We start from the raw sequence: 20,620 nt of genomic DNA, 5'->3' as shown, positions 1-20,620 counted from the left end.
GCAGAAAGGCCTTGCGGCGGAACATAGCTGCAAAAAAAATATTATATCAAGCAGGCGGGGTCACACTCCTGGAACTGTCCCCGAAAATGCGCTGTTTCAGAAAATCGACAGTAATGGGCACCTACAATGAAAGTATGTGCTTTTAAGAAACGCTTTCAAATCAAACACGATGGTCACCTGTAAACTGCTCGGAGATCCGCTTGAAAAGCTCTTGAATGGCTGTGCTGTTCCCAATGAAAGTAGCAGACATCTTCAGACCGCGAGGCGGTATGTCACAGACAGCTGTCTTTACGTTGTTCGGGATCCATTAAACGAAGTAACTCGAGTCCTTGTTCTGGACGTTGAGCATCTGGTCATCGACTTCCCGCATGCACATTCGGCCTCTGAAGACTGCAGCAACTGTCAGATAACGACCGTGGTGGGGGTCGCAAGCAGCCATCATGTTTTTGGCATCGAACATCTGTTGCGTCAGCTCCGGCACAGTCAGAGCCCGGTATTGCTGGCAGTCGCGGGACGTGAGTGGAGCTAAGCCAGTCATGAAGAAGTGGAGGCGAGGGAAGGGCACCATGTTAACAGCCAGCTTGCGAAGATCAGCATTCAGCTGCCCAGGAAATCTGTGAGGAATGAGACGGTGCTTGATTAGAAGCCCGCGTAATTCACAAGGGGAGAGAGAATTTACAGAGGTATGTTGGGCGCTCTTGTTTGGGAGCAGTCAGAGCAAGATTGTGGTAAGATTATGGAGCAGCTACAATGGTCAGTGGAGGCATCTTGTAGAATGTCGCGATTGTTGCCGCTGTTCATTCAAAGCTTTTGAATATCGGGTCATCAAATTTGAAATTCAGTTCTCTTCACGCCAGTGCAGACAACGAAGCCCAATGAAAGAACGCACTCGTGGAAATTTCAGAAGTGACATAGTTTACACTTTGCCAGTCTGTTCTAGAGAACATTGAAACTGCATGCCTGTTATTTGCCTCAGCCAAATTACAACGGCGGAGAAACAAACCAGCTCTAGTAAGATAACAAGATTTCTTCTGTTGCTGTTTCGATTCATTGGCAAAATCACAAAAAATAAAAATGGATTCTTCACATGGTCACTGCTTCGTATCCAGCTTCAAAGTTAATACAAATTAATACATTAGGAGAACATCGACAAGTATTAACTTCAACGGTCTGCCGGTTGTCGTGGCACTTTAAAATTATGTGATCGTTCTCCAGGTCCTAAAACACCATCCCCCAACAATGGCAACCAGTATTCCATACTGACTGCACAGCAATCTAATGTGGTACTCTGCTCCCAACTTCCTCAGAGAAAGTGCCACTATTTATCGAAAAACTTCCATACCAAAACATGGGAATTTGTATTCCCTTTTCCCGAAGAGAAAACGGGGATAACTGATTTCGCTGTACGTGAGGCTTTATATGTAGGTCCTGTACGCTAGGATTAAGGAGCTGAACGAGATAAATGTGCGCTTTATAAAGGAGAAAGAGTTCAAAAAGCATTCTCCACTGACACACACCTAAATTATTTCCAAGAGATTTGAGATGTTTCCTTTTTGAACACAGTAGTTTTTCATCATTTACAGCGCCAGGCCTTAATTTACCTTTTCGCCTCATGAGTTTCTGAGGTACAGTGGTTAAACACGGCCATTTTATTCCCAATGTGCGCAATCGCATGCCGTAGATTAGGCGCCGCTCCATTATTCCCGACGACAGCCGCCTTCTCGTTATTGCTGCCGTTGCCAAATTCACTTTCCTTGAAGTGCTTTTCAAAGCTTCCTTGAGCAGCTGCTTGCCTGGCTATAGCAGGTGCGGTGTTTGTTAGATTTTATGCGGACGGTGTGGGCGCTTTTATTGGCTTGTTCGTCATTGTATATTCTGAAAATATTGAGGTGCTTCAGTATCGATGGCAGATGCCGGGGCTAGCAAAAATCTTTTCCTTCCTTTTATACTATTATTTTTAATAAAACCACTACTACCACCACCACCACATGCTCTTTATACATGAAGATTAGCTGTAGTGTATTACTCTAAATATTTTGTAAAAGTCCTTGGCGACCGCAGTCTTTGCAGTGCTTGTTCCATAATGAACCGATCACTGTTGTCGGAACTAGCAATTCGGCGGATGGTGCCGATCTCTTTGGGCTCTTTATGAACATGCATGAGGCACTTAAGTGACCCCTTGAACGAAGCTGCGAAATACTTACCTCAGGCATGTGGTCACACCCGACATCGTTGCAGAAACCAAGTGGTTAAGGTCTCCGTAGGTGGGAGTCGTGAGCTTAAGCGTCCGGAAGCAGATGTCGTAGAGTGCTTCGTTGTCGATGCAGTAGGTCTCGTCGGTGTTCTCCACAAGCTGATGCACTGACAAAGTAGCGTTGTAGGGCTCGACGACAGTGTCCGAAACCTAGAGGTAGCCGCAGGAAGAGAATGAGAACTTTGTGCATAACGACTAACCAAATTCAAGGAAGACGCCTTATAAAGCATTGCCAAAATGTCATGTTTGATTTGTTTCAAAGATGCTGAAATTGGGTCCTGCAGATTATGTCACACACCTTTGGAGAGGGCACTACACTGTAGGTGTTCATGATGCGATCGGGGTACTCTTCACGGATCTTCGAGATGAGCAGTGTGCCCATGCCAGATCCAGTACCACCGCCCAGGGAGTGGGTCACCTGGAATCCCTGCAGGCAGTCACAGGATTCCGCTTCCTTGCGCACAACGTCGAGCACCGAGTCCACCAGTTCAGCACCCTCGGTGTAGTGGCCCTTGGCCCAATTGTTGCCAGCGCCACACTGACCTGAAGGGCGGGTTGTGAAAGGCGTATACTTGCACAAACTGTATCCTGAAGAAAATCAGTACTGGAATATGCAATAAAGGAAAGCCACTCAGAGACAGAGATCTCCACCGAGGCACTCCTTGTAAAAATAGAGGGTGATGGCTGCGTTGTGAGTAGACGCACGACCTGGACAACATTATCATTCGTCATCATTTGCAAAACGCGGCACCTACAAAGCCATAACCTTCATCGCCTTCTCGGTGTGGCGGAGATCTCGGAAGGTTATTTTGAAATAAGAGATGCTTTTCGGGATTTGATGAAAGAAATTAATGTTGTCGCACGAAGGGGTGGCATATCTGTAGGGGACCATGAGATTCCGATTCACATCTGTCTAGGGTCAGATTTGAAATTTTTGCTTGTTGTTCAGGGTCTGCAGTCTGCTGCATCACACTATCCTTGTCCATTTTGTCGAGCAAACCCACAGACAAGGTGCTCAGTTCTGACAAGTAACAGGAGCTTTAATGAGCCTCCTTTGATCCGCACTCTTGAGAACATGAGAGCTGATTGCTGCGCAGAAGTGAACGGGATGAATAACGTGCCATTGTTCAACTTCGACTTTGATTTAATAATTCCTGATGTATTGCACATGAAGTTAAGAATAGTTAACCGCCTTGTAGATGGATTGCTTTCAGAACCAAAAGACAGAGATTACTGTGAAAAAGTCCGCAACCCACGTTGTATGACCATACACGTTCAGGACATCGTTGACGCCATAAATAACTGTGGGATTAAATTTTTACGTCTGGGAAACCAATGAAGGAAACAAGGGAAAAACATTCACGTCGGTATCGGGGGGCGATTGTGAGCGGCTGCTGAAGGCTTTGCCTGAAAATCTGGCCGGGAAATTGCACCCTCAAACAGAGGAAAAAAACTTTGCTCCTTTGGAAGCCTATGCGGAAAATTTTGTACCACCTGGAAAATGGTGTTGAAAGTCGCAGCATAGAAAGAGAAACCTCAGAATTCTTTCACACGTTCTTAGAATTAGGAGCCCAAGGTTGCAAAGGCTATGGTGGCGATAGAGTTGCGCCGTACATTCATATTCTCGCGCACCACGCTTCCGCAAAGCACGAAAGGTTCAAGGGCCTTGGTTGAATTTCAAGCCAAGGGTTAGAGAAAAAAAGACGACGTGCTAAAGCATCTACACCATGGGAAGTCTAACATGTGGAATGCAGCCGCTGACGCTGTCAAGCTGGCGAAAAGGCTTGGAGTGAGAATATCAGACTAAGCCGTGCATATAAAAAGCGGGACCAAGAGTATTGGTTTGAGGGACTTATTCAAGAGACACGGGCGAAGAGGCTACTCAGTGCAGATGAAAAAGTCAGTGAAAGAAACTGTCTGCAAAATGTGGAAGACATGGATGCAGGAGAATTGCGCACGGAGCTTCGGGCTATGGCAATGTCGACGAAAGTCAAATCAATAGAAAAACTTCGCAACCTTGTAAGGAAAGAAAGAGAAAAGCAATGATTGTAGCCATAGGAGGAGATAACAGTTATGTGGTGAGATGTGCCTTTTAGTTTTGCGTGTTTCCTCCTATATTTAGAGTGCTGTGTTGTACTTCTAGTTTAGAAAGTGCATCACTGCTTGAAGATGAAGAGTACTGTTCCTGATGCCTTATGTAACCTGCTTCTAAAGGAGTGTTCGGTGTGTACTAAAATAGTGTATTTGTATTATGTGACTGTTTACCTGCCATATAAGCCCTGAGCATTTTTTGGTGTAATATAAATGTGATATGTGTGTTTTGTAAGTATTGGCGTGTTCAGTTTTAAAATGATCTTTTGGCTTGTCTTTTGCGTAACAAAATTCTTTTATGTAAACAAACCATGGATAACCGATTTATAGCGCAATCAGTACAGCTAGAAAAAGTACATGGGGGGGTGCTTTGAAAATGAACATGCACACACGCCTTTAAGTTCTGCGGGGCAGCAGGAAAACATTTTGCAGCGAATTTAAGAAAACTGATTGGTCGTATAAGGCCTAGATCATATAATACTGGCATCAAGTGCACAATGCGCACAAACAGGCTCGAGAAAAGTGACGACAGCAGTACTGCGCACATTCTATGCCATCGTTTATGTTCATTTGTATGTCGTTCTTTGCTGACTCATTTTGTTTGGCAACCGATTAAAAGTTTGCCTTGTTCTTTATTCTTTTCGCAAAGTATTGCTTCTTTTGTATGCCATGTTGCTGTGAAGTGTGTTTAGTTATATTCCTATTCGTTACGTTTGGAGTGCATCGTTCTGGTTGTACATGTAACATGAACACAAGGTAATGACGCTATGTGATTCTGACTGTACACATTTTGTTTCCAAATGTTGTATAAAAAGTGTATAATAAAATATTTTATGTCGGCACTATAGCCCTTGTCCTTGCCTTTTTGCGGGGAAGTTATAACCCCTTCCGCACCAGCTATCAGATAGTGTGACAAGTGCAAGTTTATTGACAGCGACGCCATGAAATTATACCTACTACATTTGCTCGATTTCCTCCCCAAAGGTGCAAAGGAGAAAAGAAATATAACCTCCAGTCCTTCGAATATTACTGTAAACTGTGGAGAACCTGTTTCCCCCCTCCGTTTCGATGCGGCCCATCTTCATCGTCGGCCGCCGGGACGGACAGCCCCCGGTTGGGTGAGGAAGGAAGTCTCCCTCATGGGGGAAAGGGAACGGCGACGGGAGCGCCACCTCGTAGGTTACGCGGAATTCTGCGGAACCGGAGAGAACCCTTCGGGATCCGGCCAGCGTGGTGAGCGGTTGGAGCCGCACGCTCCCGCCACCTTCCGCGGCAGGCGCACGGGGATCCGTTGTGCCTTGCCGCTGGACTTCTGGTTCCAGGCAGAGAAGCGAGCGCAGCAAACGCGCCCTCTGACCGCCTTCCCCAGCAAATGCTAGGGAATGGCTTTGCCCCAAGAATGCAGCGAGCACGGGAAAACCCGGCCGCCATTATCGGCGCATACAAATGTTCGCCGCCGATACCTCCGAAGTCGCGCCCCTGCCCCAGCCGGTAAGTCGGAAGTCCTTCTTACGTAGCCTTCTATTTCCGAGGAATGCCTCGTTGATGTTTTGTAGCTAGCTGGCCCGCTCTGTGTATAAATTGCAAGTGTAATAAATAGCATATGAGTGTTAACGCTGTGTCGTCCCTTCCCTTTGTCCCTCGAGCACGAACCCCTCCGCGGTTAGCGAGCGGGAACGCTGCATCCGCGGAGTGGGAGTGCGGGCGGGGCGAAAGGCTTTGTCCCCCCGTATTTCCACAATGGCGTCCCAACGTGCGGCAAGCTCTTGGGACGAGGGACGGCAGTCAGTTCGGTTCGTGGAATGCCCGCCCGGATTTGGAACAGCGTTAGTCCTGAACCAAATTCGGAGTTGCTAGCAAGGCGTAGATGCTTTCTTGACAGCGAGATGAGCGTAATAGCAGCATGGGAGGATTGCCGTGCATGCTAAGCTTTTGATGAGCACTTCATCGGTACACCTGTGGAAGGTGAACCTACGAGGTCCGCTCATGGAGAGCGAGACCGAGACGCCCACGGAGAACAGCAAGCCAGAAGCGAGTGAATGCGGAAGCCTGGAGGGTGGCCCGATATTTCTTGTACATAGTTGTAAATATTCTCTGTTCTGTCTCTTTGGCTCTGGGAGCCGGGTGCCGTAGTCGTCAGCTGTTTTGTATTGCAGTCATGATTACAGGAAAAGCATCGGGGCGCTGCGACACCGCGGGAAGCGGTAGGCGCCGTTCGCGTTAGGGTCACCTTGGCAGAAACGTATCTCCTCGTGGCGTTGTGTTCTAGCTATTGTCCTTGGCCCTTTGTTGGCACCCGGAAGTGTAAGAGCGAGTAGGCCTAAGGCTCTTCGGGAGCTGCCTGTCGCCTTTGGGAGGACACAGTCGTACCGTGGCACAAGCACGCGCAAACGGGCTTGCTTGTTGTATATTTAACCTCGCTAGAGCCGAGAGGTCTCGCTCAACTACAGAAAGCTGACTTTGTTCGAACGAACTTACTTTTTTGGGCTGCGAAGCGAATTTATAATTTCGCGGAACCAGAGACGCTAACGCAGCTCAAGTGAGCTTAACATCACCATGCCGGAAAGCGAACCGCGAATGTGCTTCGTCCGAAGAGAGCCAGCTATGTTCAAATGAACCGAGCGTTTGGGCGGTGCCGGATAGGATTGTTTGGCACTTGCATTACTCCGCATTTTACCAAATGGTGAGTTTACGCGGTCTCCATTGTTTTTGCTGCAAACTTTTGGAGATCCTAGGAGCGATATGCAGAGTTGAAGAGAAGCTGCCCCGGCCGCGTATTTTTTGCGGCTGGACACGAATGCGCCGCGAGAAGGAAAGCACTGAAACGAGGTGGAGAGACGCTGCCTGGTTGGCTGAGCGATTCTCGCGGCCGGCTGTTACCAGCAGCGGGCAGCATCCCCCGCGCTGCCTGTCGCTTGCGCGGCAGCGGCGGGGCGCGCGTGCGTTTGCTCGACGCCGCGGCTGCTGCGGCCACGCGGGGTACGCATGTTTGCTACCCCGTAGGTAATCTGGGTAACACATGGTGCAGCCCTAAAACCACTATCATTGATCTCAGCCAGAAAATTTCCCTAGCCCAGCCTCTAAAGCCTGTATGTTATAATGAACATGGGAAGTGGGGCCAAATCATCGAAGCTGTTAAAATCATCTGTGGCTTTTAACAGCTATTGTCCATAGATGACATACGCAGACAAACTGCTGTATGGATGCTGGATATTTTTTCGATAGATGGCTCTTTAGTGTATCTGTTCCATTTTGATTTTCATAATGCTGCAGATATGGCTGTCAAAGGCAGATAATGGTCATTTTGTCAAGCATCATTTGTCAAGAACAGTCTTGCATATTGCACACATTTGCAAAAATCCATTTTTTTTTGTGGAACAGACTCCTAACAGTTCTATGTAATAATAGTAACAATACTTTATTGCTCCACAGTAATAATACATCTATTTGTTGAGTCAGCCCAAACTGCAATTTCTTGTAATGGTGTGTACTCAGCAGTCAGTACAAAATAGTTGCAATAGAAATCAGTTAAGCAATTCAGAATGAATGAAGCATGGTCAGTGGATGATCATGATAATAATGGATTTCTACGGCCAAAGAGCGCCATGGCACAAGGTATTTTCCATTTCTCAAGGTGGGGTCAAAGACCCATTTCCCAAGCATTTCACCCTAAATAAGCCGAGCACTAGACCAGGGAAAAGCTTGTACCCACTGTATCACCAGTGGGTACTCGGCGGCACTGGGGATAGAACCCCGCACCTCCCGCATGCGAGGCGAATGCTCAACCACCATGGTCAATGGAGGTTTTGTTTTTTCTTAGAATGCTTTCAGTGAACTATTCAAGTGCACAGACAATCTATTAGTTGGAAAAGACAAAATTCTGGAGACAAAATTTGGAACAAGAAAAGCAAAACAAAACACCTTTTGATGGAAAGATTTGGGATGTCTTAATGAGTGTGCAGGTATGTGACGTGTTAAGTTTCCTTGACCCATAAGTGAGCGGTTACCACTGCACTATCTGTTCAAAATGTCTGGTTGTTTGCTAAAACAGAAGACCGGGCTTCTTGGTAATTCATCTTCTATGGAACCGGGCAGAAAAGGACACGGATGCAGAAAAGAACACGATGCCAAGTGTTTGAAACAGGTCATTTCTCAGCAATGTGCAAGAAGCAAGGAAGTTGCTAAATTTGTCACACTTTCACATTGCTGGACTGTGAATTTGTGGCATACCTTTTCCATTACTGTCCATGCAGCCTTCAGGGAACTGCCCTATGTGCTACTGGTACCATATGGACAAATTGTCCATGTGAATGAGAACGCGTGCGGTCATTCCGCAGTCACTATAGAGTATTTGGCTGCTCCTCTTCCTCAGATGCACAGTCCTCTTCCTATGAGCACATCAATTCTCAATGTAGCCCCTAGCAACAGGAGTACACTTCCACCACTTGTGCATTAAAAGGATAAGAGCACGTGCTTTGCTTCACCCACCCTATGCTCAGACCTTGTGCCAATGGGCTTTCGTCTGCTTCCCCAGGATGAAGGAAAGTTTGAAGGCTACGAACTTTTCATCTTATGAATAGGTCACCTATGCAGTGTGCACTTAGTGTAGTCAACAGATGCACTAGTAACAGTAGTTACTACCACTAGTGGAGACTGTCGAAAAGTTGGGACTAAATTCATTGCAAACTTACTTTTAAGTGTAACTTCCTTCAATTTTTTCAACTAGTAAGTTGCAAGGCAAGAAGCGAAATTTATTGATTACACCTTGTATTATCAACACGTCTTTAATTTGCAGTTAAAAATATTGCAGTTAAAAAGGTGTTTTCTACAAATGGCCAGTGGCTGATAAGGTCATAGCAAACATCCTTGTTCTGTCAAGACGCACAAAGGACTGACCTTTTCCATAGGCACAGTGAAGAACATGATGGGCTTTTGTGCTTTCTATGTTGCCAGGGAGCATCAGTTGGTGCCAGCATATGCACTACATCCGGGGTTTATGTATCAAGTGCGGGTTCTGACTATTCCGCAGAGAGCTTCCGCAGATATATACCTGTATCTTTTCACTTTGACATAAAGGCGCAGGCGCAATTTCACTTCTTTAAAAATGAAACTGTCAAGAACCACCCCCTTCCAGTTTCACTTCACTTGAATAACACGATAGCCAGCAAGCTCTGGTGTCCTTCTTTCAGGAATAGATTTGAATAGAATAGAAGCTTTATTGTCCGCAATTTTACATATAGATTTTTCTGCCGCACCTAAACACCTTGGTGCTTGTGGGTGGGCCGGCAGAAGCAGTGCACACCATACACCGGACAACGAAACGCTCACAAATATACTAAGTTGACTCATAAATCAACACTATTAAAAAAAAACGGGCAAGTATATCCTCAAAAAAGTGATGCCACACTCTTGTACAGAGTTCAAAGACGTAACAATATGCAGAAGTACAAGAATAAACCATCACAAAAGTAGTGACAATTTTCACACGCAGTTCTGCCGAGTAATAGAGCCAGAAAGCAGAAAACAACGATACACTGCCCCTTAAATGCAACAAATTCTATAAGTGCACTTTTCATGTTCTAAGTAACTGAAGACAGTCATGCTCATGAGACTGATAAGGAAAATGAAATAAACGAATAAAATAAGTACAAAAGAGCAACATAAAAAGATTGGCAAAGCTTTAAGAAACATGAATATGGCAAGCAGGAGTGAAAGAGAAAAAAAAGTAAAAGGAAAAATCCCGTTATAAAAGCACCCAGTTTCTTAACGGGAATTTTTATTTTTTTCTGTCGCTGATACACAGGAGCTCGTCAAGTAAGCTGTTAAACTGTGGTAAATAATACATATGAGTTCTTTTCCCATAATTAGTATAAACTCGTGGCACCATAAGTCTTTCCTTTGGCCTTAGTGTTCTTTGCTCACAGGTTCTTTGGAAACTTGTCATAATAATTTGTTGTTAGAATTACATACTAATATCTGTCTTAAATTCAATAGGCTTAAATTATTCATGATATCTTCATTCTGTCTATTATTGAGTTGTGTCACGTACACACTATTTCTGGAAATCTTACGCAGCAGTTCATTAACTTTTGTTTGCCGAGTAACAGAGCAGCTGCCGCAGATTGTTACAGCGGATCATAGGATGCTTCCGCCTACAGACTGAAACACATTGTAACATGTTTTGACAGTTGCTCCTCGTAAGTTGTATATATATGCCTCAACTTGCCTTAACCTTTTACAAATGTATATGACATGTTCATCCCAGGTAAAGAACTCATCTATGCGCAGACCCAGATATTCGACAGGGTGGGTATAAGGAACTGGGATGCAACAATTGTCACATCGCAGTCCATGAAGCCTTAATTCGCCATTAAGTTCGACGCACTTGTGAGGATTCCTAATCCACATGTTGAAATCGCCTGCTAGACACTAAATTGTCCGTATGGTCGTTTTCCCAGAAGATTTTTAATTTCGAACAAGAACTCACCTATCGGCCCGCTAGGCAGATGGTAAACTGCACAGATGACAAAAGTGTGTTCATCAGACGTTATATTTACAATCACTGTTTCCATGTGTTGTGTAGGTATGGCGGTGCGTTCAGTATTCCATTCGTTTCTAATGTACAGCAGAATGCCGCCTCCTCGACCAGTTTCACGGCAAAAGTAATATGACTGATAAGCTGACAACTCATGTTTCACATGTGGGTTCATCCGCATTCATTTCTGTCAACGCTATTACATCTGTTTGCTCTGGCTTCTCGGATAAATGTAAAAGAAATTCATTCCAATGCTTACGAATACTTCTTATATTGACATGAAGTAAATCGACGCATTTCTTATACCCTTCTTCAAACGCAAACTGCTTTGCATACACGTGCCATCCGTATAGGTCTGTAAAATTTGTGCACCCATTACACTTCCTCTAAGTCATCAATGAATGAATTCGAATGACTTTGTCTCCCTCTTTCTTTCTCATGAAGACCTTGCCGTTTCTTGTCCACGTGAATTTGAAATCTTTCACGCACTTTTGACTTTGCAGCCCACCACAACTGCCGAACATGACGAGTCATGTTGTCGATGATGTATAGATGTCTTCCGATTTTAATTAATCTCTCTTCGCAGCCCATGAATTGCGAACATTTCGATCATTGAAGCGGACCAATACTGGAATTTTTTCTTCTTTAGCTTTTAGCCTGTGAGCAGCATTGACACTCTCGGAATATGGTGTGGGCAAACCAATCTTTTGTGAAAGGAATGCTCAAACACTGAAGTTATCTTCATTTTCCCTGAAAGGGATGCCGTGTATATTTCAATGTTCTTGCGCCATGAATACTGTATAACATCATTTACAGCTATCTTAAGTTGTTTCGTCTCATGGCCACTTTTATCCAGTTGTTCGTGAAGTTCGCACATGTGTTTACAAAGCTCTGCAATGTTTTTTTTTCATTTTCTGCTGTTTTTTCCATGATGTAATCGTACTGCCCTGATAAAAATTTAATCGATTCTTCTATGCTGGCAACTGTTACAGCTTGCTCTTGTGCCGTTTCTAAGATATCGTATTGTCTTGAACTGTGAATGCTCTATCGACTCCATCCTGTTGAGCATATCAGCAAGTTTCTGCAATGTCTCTGTTCCGTGTTGCACAAGGAGTTGAATATTGTCAGCTTCTGTCTGACTGACCTGTTCTCTGGTTCGGTAAACAATGGTCCTCTATACAGTTGTTATTGTCAGGCAGAAGACTCTATGGTAGGGTTACTGTGTCAGTAAGGGTGAAGAAAAGGTACAAAATTCTTAGCATAGTGAAGCTATTATTTAGAGAATAAACAATATTGGAACATTTGCACCTCACAACATTGTTGATTTATGTCGTGCCCCATCTTTGTTGTCAATTTAAAGCACAGCAAAAAGTACAACAGCATGAAATGTGGACCGCATATAAACAAGGCGTCTTTTTCGGTACCTGTTGCAAGTTTGTTCTCAGTGACTCGTGAATATAGGACATGAAAAAATAGTTGCTGTCACGCGAGGACACCAGGGTGAAAACGGTTAAATGGCTCCGATACTTTCTTGCATGTTCTGCAACCTGTGGGTACAAAATATAAATCAGTCTTTTTGTGCCGGGAAAGCTGCATAAGAAAAGCAACGCGCCATATCTTTTTCTTTCTAGTGCTGCACCAAAGCCAGGAGGGCCCTTTATACCATCCTGGGCAGAATTTCTGCAAATAATTTCCTGACTCAGGGTGTAGGCAGCTTAGTGTGGTAAGGTTGAAAGGCCCCCTGCATTACTTTGGAATGTCTGTTGGGTTCGTTGGTAGCCAACGGTTGTGATGGGGCACCATCAAGAGTGTTGCTGGCTGGTGTTGATGGAGAGTTCTGGGGCTCTTCAACACCATTCTCAGGAGTTTTGAAAGGGCTGCAATCACCCTCTCCTTTGTAGGACACCTCTCCTTTTGGCTGCTTGACTTGGGACACCTGATGATCTACAGCATAAACACCATTGGCGCAGCATGCCTACAGCTGCTTCTCTTGACAGTTCATGTGATCTAGACCTTGTCAAATACACACAGAGTATGTTACGCATGAGTCATATGCATTACAGAGTTGTCCTCAGTATGATATTGTCAAGCATCCAGAACCTGCATGCTTCCCAGCACTCTGCCTGTCTCTCAATCTGTAAGCACGCCAACAACTGAACTTTAAACATGCAGTTTTTCTCATCACAATGGAAAACGTGTTTCTAAGGTACTCAATTTCACAACACTTGTCAGAAACACTGTAGAAGATTGTAATTGAAAGCTTTTTGATCACCGAATACCAGTTTTTATGTATCATGAAGAAGCTGGAAACCATGATCAGTGAGTGAAGATCACAACTGCCAGACAGTAATTTTACCATTTTCTTCTATAGAACAGCATCCATTTCAGTTTCCGTACCAAAAGCTGTTATGGCGCAGTGATGTGCGCCTTCTCGACAAAACTTTTTTTACTGCTTCAACCAACAAATGCAGAACACTTTAGCGGCATCTGGTGACAAAAGCTTGAAGCACCTCATTGGCAGTGCGAAGGGAGGGTTCCTTTCCATCGAAGGACGCATTTGAGAGAGCGTAAACTAAAATAAAATATGACGAACACTCCCGAGAGAGAAAACAAATTCTACGCTCAACAAATATAATATTTTACTGAGATATGGTCACATCGTGGGATACACTGATATAGCAGCAAGGTCTCGCTGCAAGTGGTATTTGTTTGTTTTATGCAATTTTCAACAAAAAACTAAAATTATAAATCTTTGTTTCATATTGCAAAGCTCAATTCTACTACATGAGGCAACACATCATTTCCACCACAACCTCAAGACACGTTTTGGTTAGTCTTCAGTCCCTTTAATGTGAATTATGAAGAAACTACCCATACATCTTTCACCTACTCGCTCTTCTGTGGCTCTACTAAACACAAATGCAATAATGCAAAGCTTATTCGGCTCGCAACTGCAGCTGTGTTTTTCCTTCTTTCGAATGATGCACCAAACATTAGTGTATATGGATCACCATGTGGTGTTTGCCTATCACTGCTATATAATATATAATTGATTTTCTTCTGACATGGGTTCAATCCCTGCTGCGGTGGTCACATTTCGATGGTGGTAAAATGCTAGAGGTCCATGTACTGTTTAAGGTCTCTGCACGTCAATAAACTCCAGGTGGTTGAAATTATTCGGTGCCCTCTACCACAGCGACCCTCATGGCCTGATTAGCTTTGGGATGTTAAACCTATAAAACCAAACTAAAACCACATTGAATTTCTACTCTCACCTGTTTCGGTTTCACCGCCGCGATGGCTCAGTGGTTATGGTGCTCTGCTGCTAACCCAAAAGATGTGGGTTTGATCCCGGCAGTGGCGGTAGCATTTCAAGACAAAACGCTACACTCGTGTACTGTGCAATGTCGGTGCCCGTTAAAGAGCCCCAGGTCGTCGAAATTATCCACAGCCCTCCACTATGGTGTCTCTCATAGCCTGAGTCGCTTTGGGCTGTTAAACCCCACAGTCCAAACCAGCGCAGCTAAGCATCTCAGCTGCCGTAAGCAGGCAAGGCACCCATCGTCTTAGCAGCAAACGCGGGAGTAGTCATGCATAACATTGGTTCGGGCCATGGAAGATGCGTGACAAGTGACCACTTCATTCGAGCATCAAAACTGAAAATTGGAAAGGAACCTGACAGCCCTGGGCGGCTCACCACCACATCTGTGCAACCCAGGCTACGCTAAGGGACTTCAAGTAATGCAGAAAGTTGAGCGAGTAGGTGATTCATTATTAAGCTTGGCACCAGCTTAAGTAAAAAGACACAGAAGAGGCACACGGGTCAGCGATTGTCCTGCGTGCCTCTTCTGTGTCTTGTCTTCCACTTACGCTGGTGCCAAGCTTAATGATGCTAGGCGAGCCACGTGCGTCGTCGGCCGTGGCAATAATCTCATCTCTTCCATTGTCAGCAAACAACGAAACAGCGAACGAACGTAAATGTCTGAGAGCAGATGTGAACATGAGTACATAAGTAGATGTTAAGGCAGGTAGGCGTGAAAGCGAGTGAGCTGAGTGAGTGAAAGGACCGGGGTTGAAATCCCTGTGCCGCGCAATTCTCGATCGGTTTTTTTTTAAATTCCGCCTGTCGATGGAATTGCATTATCAGTCGTGGGGTGCGGCCTGACCTCGGTGACCAGAACCGACAACGCACTCCATCACCAGAATAGGATTTCGCCACCCTTGTGCAGTATTTGGCCACAACCTCCCTTATGAACAAACCAATTGAAGGCAAGCACACCAGGGGCGGCAGAAAGTTAGGTGGGCGAATGAGATTAAGATGTTTGCGTGGATAGGAACCGTGGCCCACAGGACAGGGTTAATTGGAGAGATATGGGAGAAGCATTTGTCCTGCTGTGGGCGTAGTCAGGCTGAGGATGAGCGATTGTAAGTGGACAAGAGTCTGAAGTGAGTGAGCCACTTCTCATGATGCCGTGGTATGAGGGAAATACAAAGTCGATGGAACTGCCATATAATTACAGCATTAGAAATGTTAGGTTCATTGGATAGAAACATTTTACTCCCGCAGTGGGCCTTTGCTAAATTTCCGGTTTATTGACTAGATACGCTGAATCGTCGCTGAGGTATAACTCGTTCTCTGAATTAACTGGCCTCTAGATTTTGACCTTTAACATGCAGGAAAGTTAGACGAAAAAATAGATTTGAACAGTTCAGTCAGCAGCGTAAAATTCAAGCTTACCTCGAGCGAGTAGCCACGATAGCAAATGGTTTCGTTGTGCTCATCGTCAGCTTTCTGTCTGCGAATTTTGAAATGCAGCTTTTCAAGACTTGCTCAAACCCATGGCAGCACTCGCGCCTCCGCTAAGTGTCGCCAAGAAAGAAAGTCGCAGACATGTGAAAAAAAAAAGCACAATCCCCTTCTTCCAGCCCAGCGGGTACCTTCAGAAAGGTTGGGTTATCTACAGTCTCGTCAGCAGACGTGTTGAGTCATGAGCAACGCTGATGTCACAAGCGATGGGCCATCTTTCGTTCTTGCTGTGTGGAGCGCATCGGGCCCACGCTGCTCGTTATTTTCGCGTTCCCTTCGAAGACTCGAGCCATGATCCACTGCCGAGGTTTGAAGCGTCTCTGAATGTTGAAAGTGCTGGCTCTATATCTGTAATATTAATCCTGAGCGAAGTTTCTGCCAATGCAGGCCGCCATGCTGCTGTTGTCACTGCTACTGCCGCTGCCTCATTAACTGTGAGACAAGTGTTGATTTATCTTGCGTGAAATAATTATTTACTTTCAAATTTTTTAGATTTGTTTTATTGTTAACTTCTTATAGCACACTACACAAGATGAATGACTGCTTTTAGTGCGTTTCGGCAAAGTTGCACATGACTAAATTCGGCAGATTTTTTTTTGTTGATGAAGCGTTAGTTTTTAAGATGGCCGCGCCCAGATGATGCGTTTGTCCGTGGAGCTGCGGACCAGGCAATGGTCTAGTTCGGGAAGGTTTGTTTTACTTCTCCCGAAGACGCTATTCTTTGAAATTGGTGTGGGTATAGCTGTGCTACATGTTAACATTTGTTTAGCAATGTTTCTTAGTAGCAGTGCTGGTCTTCTGATGCCAACTTTTTATTTGAAATGTCCGATTACAGGACAGACATAAGACGGAAGCAACAACCACTGAAACCAAGGCGCATAGGGGAGTGTTTCTATTTGTTTTAAAAATGAATTTGTGGTGCTGGTCAATGAGAGATTAATAATGTATTCCATCGCTGTAAGGTAATCATAAGAAATCAGAAGAAAAAAAGCCACATGCCGCCGGCGGGATCCAAACCCACGATCTACGAATTTCGCGTCCGGTGCTCTACCAAGTTCGGTTAGTTCACTTTTTTAGCCATTTCTTCAAACCTACGAGGCGTTTCGTCACAAATGTGCTTGAAATTAGCCTCCGCATGCTTTTGTACTCTTAGAAACGCACCACTGAGATTTGTGTTGTGAACGCATATTGATTTCACCGACGTGGTCCGTTGCTGCCGCTAGACTCGGTTCTGGCTAGAAGCCAAATTTTGCGCCGAGCGTTTCTTCAGGTCTGTCCGGTGTGGCTGTGCTAGTTCCGCAAAGTTGGTGCCGCGAAATGTGGAGCTCTGGTTAAGGTGAGGCAGCCTCGTAATACTGCTTCGACCTTTGAGCACCCATGCTTATCACTTGGTAGAGAGAGGTTGGTCAGATGGTTCTTGATAATCACAAAGTGAACACGGGAGGGAAAACCTCACGGTGCTTGCCAGTGTTTCAACAAGAGGACTGTTATTAGTGACTTTCTTATGTTTCCTTACAATTTGTTATTATCTATGTACAAGCGGTGACTTACATCAACAAAAGGTATTGAATATCTTTGTGAGATTGCTCATGCCCTTCATTTTTTTTGCTCCGGAGGCGAAACCCGGTTGAGGTCAGTGGGCTAATGTGTAGTTGAAACAATTTTTAGGCAACAAAACATGCAGATTCTTAACAGGAGAGGTGAAAGAAAAAGTTGAACATCTACATGTTACTTAAGGTTTCAAATCTTGCTCAACATGAAGCCATTGCAAAGATGCGCACATGGTGTTGGAAAGCACGATCTTGCATACTGCACAAACCAAAGCCAGCTGCTAACTGCTGGTCATAATAAATGTGCTCACACCAGTTCAGACACAGACAGAGGATGGTTGAGGTCATCAAAGGGCACATTGCAGTACACATGCTTCCTGCCGGCTTTTGAAAAACCTACTTACTATGCATCTTATGTGATGTTTCATTTGCCGCATACAGCAGGAGCTAATGCTATCCACATGTGGCTATGAGGGTAATGCCAGAAGTAAGCTGACGTGCAAACACTAGGGAAAACTCTGTCCAGTAATAAACCAAGTTGGCTGCTCTGTGATGCACTTTGTGTGTATATGTTAATGCAGGCCAACATTACAACTCTGTATGCAACCCATGTACAACCGATATACAACTTGGTGTCAAAAGTCTCTCTGCCAGCAGTGAGCATATTGTTACGTGACGGCAAGCCAATGAAAACAGGACTACATGAAAGATGGCGATGGAATGATTTAATGGCGGTGGGCCTAGCGCGAGTGCTCCGTGCTGTGCCACTGCCCACTTTGTCGTCTAGTCCATGACACTACCCAGGGCTCCCGAGCGATCGTCCCGATTCTGCGAACTACAACCTTTGTCCGTAAAGTCCCGAAACCGAGTGATTAAAAAAAATGCATTTAACATTGAAATCATTTGTGCAGCACCTCTTCGACATAATCTCCCTTGCAGTCTATACACAGCTTCCAACGCTTCTTGAGATCTTGGAAACAGTTGGAAAACGCTTCTTTTGGCAGGGCTGTCAGCTCCTTTGTCGTCGCGTGTCGAATGGCCTCCACGCTCCCCATCCAGCGACCTTTTAGGGCTCTCTTCACAGGAGGAAACAGGAAAAAATCATATGGGAAGAGGTCAGGCGAGTATGGTGGATGGGGAAGTACTGTAATGCTGTGCTTGCTGAGAAATTTTGTCACGCTGAGAGCAGTGTGCGGCCTTGCGTTATCGTGGAGAAGGCTTCATTGTCCAGATGCCCATAAGTCAGGGTGACGGTGTCGCAGTGCATCACGCATGTGTTGGAGCACGCGGATTTCAAACTCCTGATTCACCGTCCGCCCTTGTGGGACGAACTCATGATGTATGACATTTGTGGCATTGAAAAAAAAACTATCAGCATCGTCGTTTTGGTCTTCTAAACTATCAGCATCGTCTTTGTTTTGGTCTTCTGTCGCCGCACCTTCCTCTACGCCGGAGAGCTTCTGGACTGTCATTCGGCGCTCTGCCTTTTTGTTTGAGGATCGTTTTGAAAACACCATGTTTCATCTTCTGCAGTGATACTCTCGACGAATGCAGAATCTTTCTCTACCTCGGAGAACAAATCAGCGCTCACTGATGCCCGCGTGTCCGTCTACGTTGTCCTGTGTGAGGGAGTGTGGCACAAGTCTGGCATTCAGCTTTCGTTTCCCCAAGTTCTCACCAAAATTTGGTGGCATGTTGTCTTACTAATGTCGAGAGCATCTGATAGCATGTGGACTGTAATGGTGCAGTCTTCCTGTACGATTTCCCTGATCCGAGCCACGTTGTTTACATTCCATGAGGTTGAAGGGCACCCCTGCCTTGTGTCATCTTCCACCGATGTTCTCCCCAAAACAAACCTCTTGTGCCCGCGATAATGTCTCGTTGCCGTAAGCGTCACGAAGGAGCTCATACGTCTGTGTGGCTGTCTTGCCAAGCTTCACACAGAATTTTATGTTTAAATGCTGTTCGAGGTGGACGTCTATCTCTCCACATTCACTCACAGTAGAATGCACAGACTAGCGACAACGTATTTTTCTACATGTAGTGCCATCTAGTGGCCGCCACAGCAACTAACATAAATAGCTCAGGTTAGTCCAAAAAGATGGCGCTACACATACGCATCAACATTTGTTTTGGGGAATCATTTATAGAGAAAATAAATCAGTCTCGAAACTTTACGGACAAAGGTTGTAAAATACAGTGGCGATGAAACGTAAGACGTGGCGATGGGCGTGGTAGAAGGGATGAACAGAGCCCGTGAGAATATTTTGTATGAACTAGCCAAAAAAATTTGTGCCGTTCTTGATACACTGATTAGGAAATAAATGACTTATGTGCAGTAAGAAATGGGAACATTGGCTGTGCCAGATGCATGCATGTTGAGTCCCCGCAGCAGCCATAGCTTGAGCAGTGGCAAAGGGAAATGGAGCTGACAAAACAGCTTATTTGGGGTCATCCATTCTTTGGCTTCCTTTTAAGATACAGCTGTGAGCAGGTAAATCAAGGCACAGAATGTCAAGTGTTTGGGAATAATGCTCTGATTAAATGTACTGCCAGGCTCTGGGTTCAAAAATTCAGCTTGGGAGGTATGCTTCTTCATTGCGCATCCCACTCACTGGACACATGTTGGATGACGCAATACTAAATGTGCCCATAGAAAAAGACAACAACTTCTCATGTCACTTTGCCATACATTTTCGCATTTCTGGGTAAACTGCAAGATTTTGCCCCTACTACATTGGAAAGGCATTCAGGTTGAAAAAGTGAGTATTCCACACACCGTCACATGCCAACAAGCAATGAGTACAGCAGCCTCTGTCGTTTCTCTTCCGTCACTGCAATGGTTTCATATTCGGTTGTATTAGCCACGGTCTGTGTTTCTGCATGCACCCCAGGCACATTTTCAGCACACGAGTCAGTTATTTCCATATCAGTGCTCACTTTTGTAGCAAGATGTCAAGAACAGTAAAAACTTTTCTGGTTACCTTGTGCAATGGTGGTGCATCTGCCACCAGTTCAGTTATTTTGGTCAAGCTTCAGCAGTGGTGGATTTTCGAAACAAAGGTACAGCATCTACAAGCGAGTGACAGGGTACAAGAACAAAGATAAAACTCGGAGCCAGATAGCTCTGCTGTTACTAGTTAGACAGCTGGAACTCCAACAAAAGTATGAGACCTTCACACTTCTGTGCCGCAACAAAAAATCTAAGACGTCCTGAATCGCTTCGATCAGCATTTCACAAGGGACTGCAGTACAACATATGCATCGAAGTATTGCACCACATGAAGTAATGACAAGCCAAGCTTTTGACAGATTCGTGCAAGCTGTTAACGTACAAGAGGGTCAAATCAGCACTATGCACAACAAGATGATTACGAACCGTG

At 45.0% G+C, this 20,620-nt stretch overlaps 1 pseudogene; it reads right to left on the bottom strand.

Moving 5' to 3' along the window:
* Window positions 1-303: 303 nt before the first annotated feature.
* Window positions 304-20,620, bottom strand: part of LOC144107960 (tubulin beta-4 chain-like) — a 45,316-nt pseudogene continuing 24,999 nt past the window's right edge.

This window comes from Amblyomma americanum, chromosome 1, assembly GCF_052857255.1.
Source record: "Amblyomma americanum isolate KBUSLIRL-KWMA chromosome 1, ASM5285725v1, whole genome shotgun sequence".
Lineage (NCBI taxonomy): Eukaryota > Metazoa > Arthropoda > Arachnida > Ixodida > Ixodidae > Amblyomma > Amblyomma americanum.
Note: the sequence above shows the minus strand (reverse complement) of the source record. Positions and strands in the feature narration are given on the sequence as shown.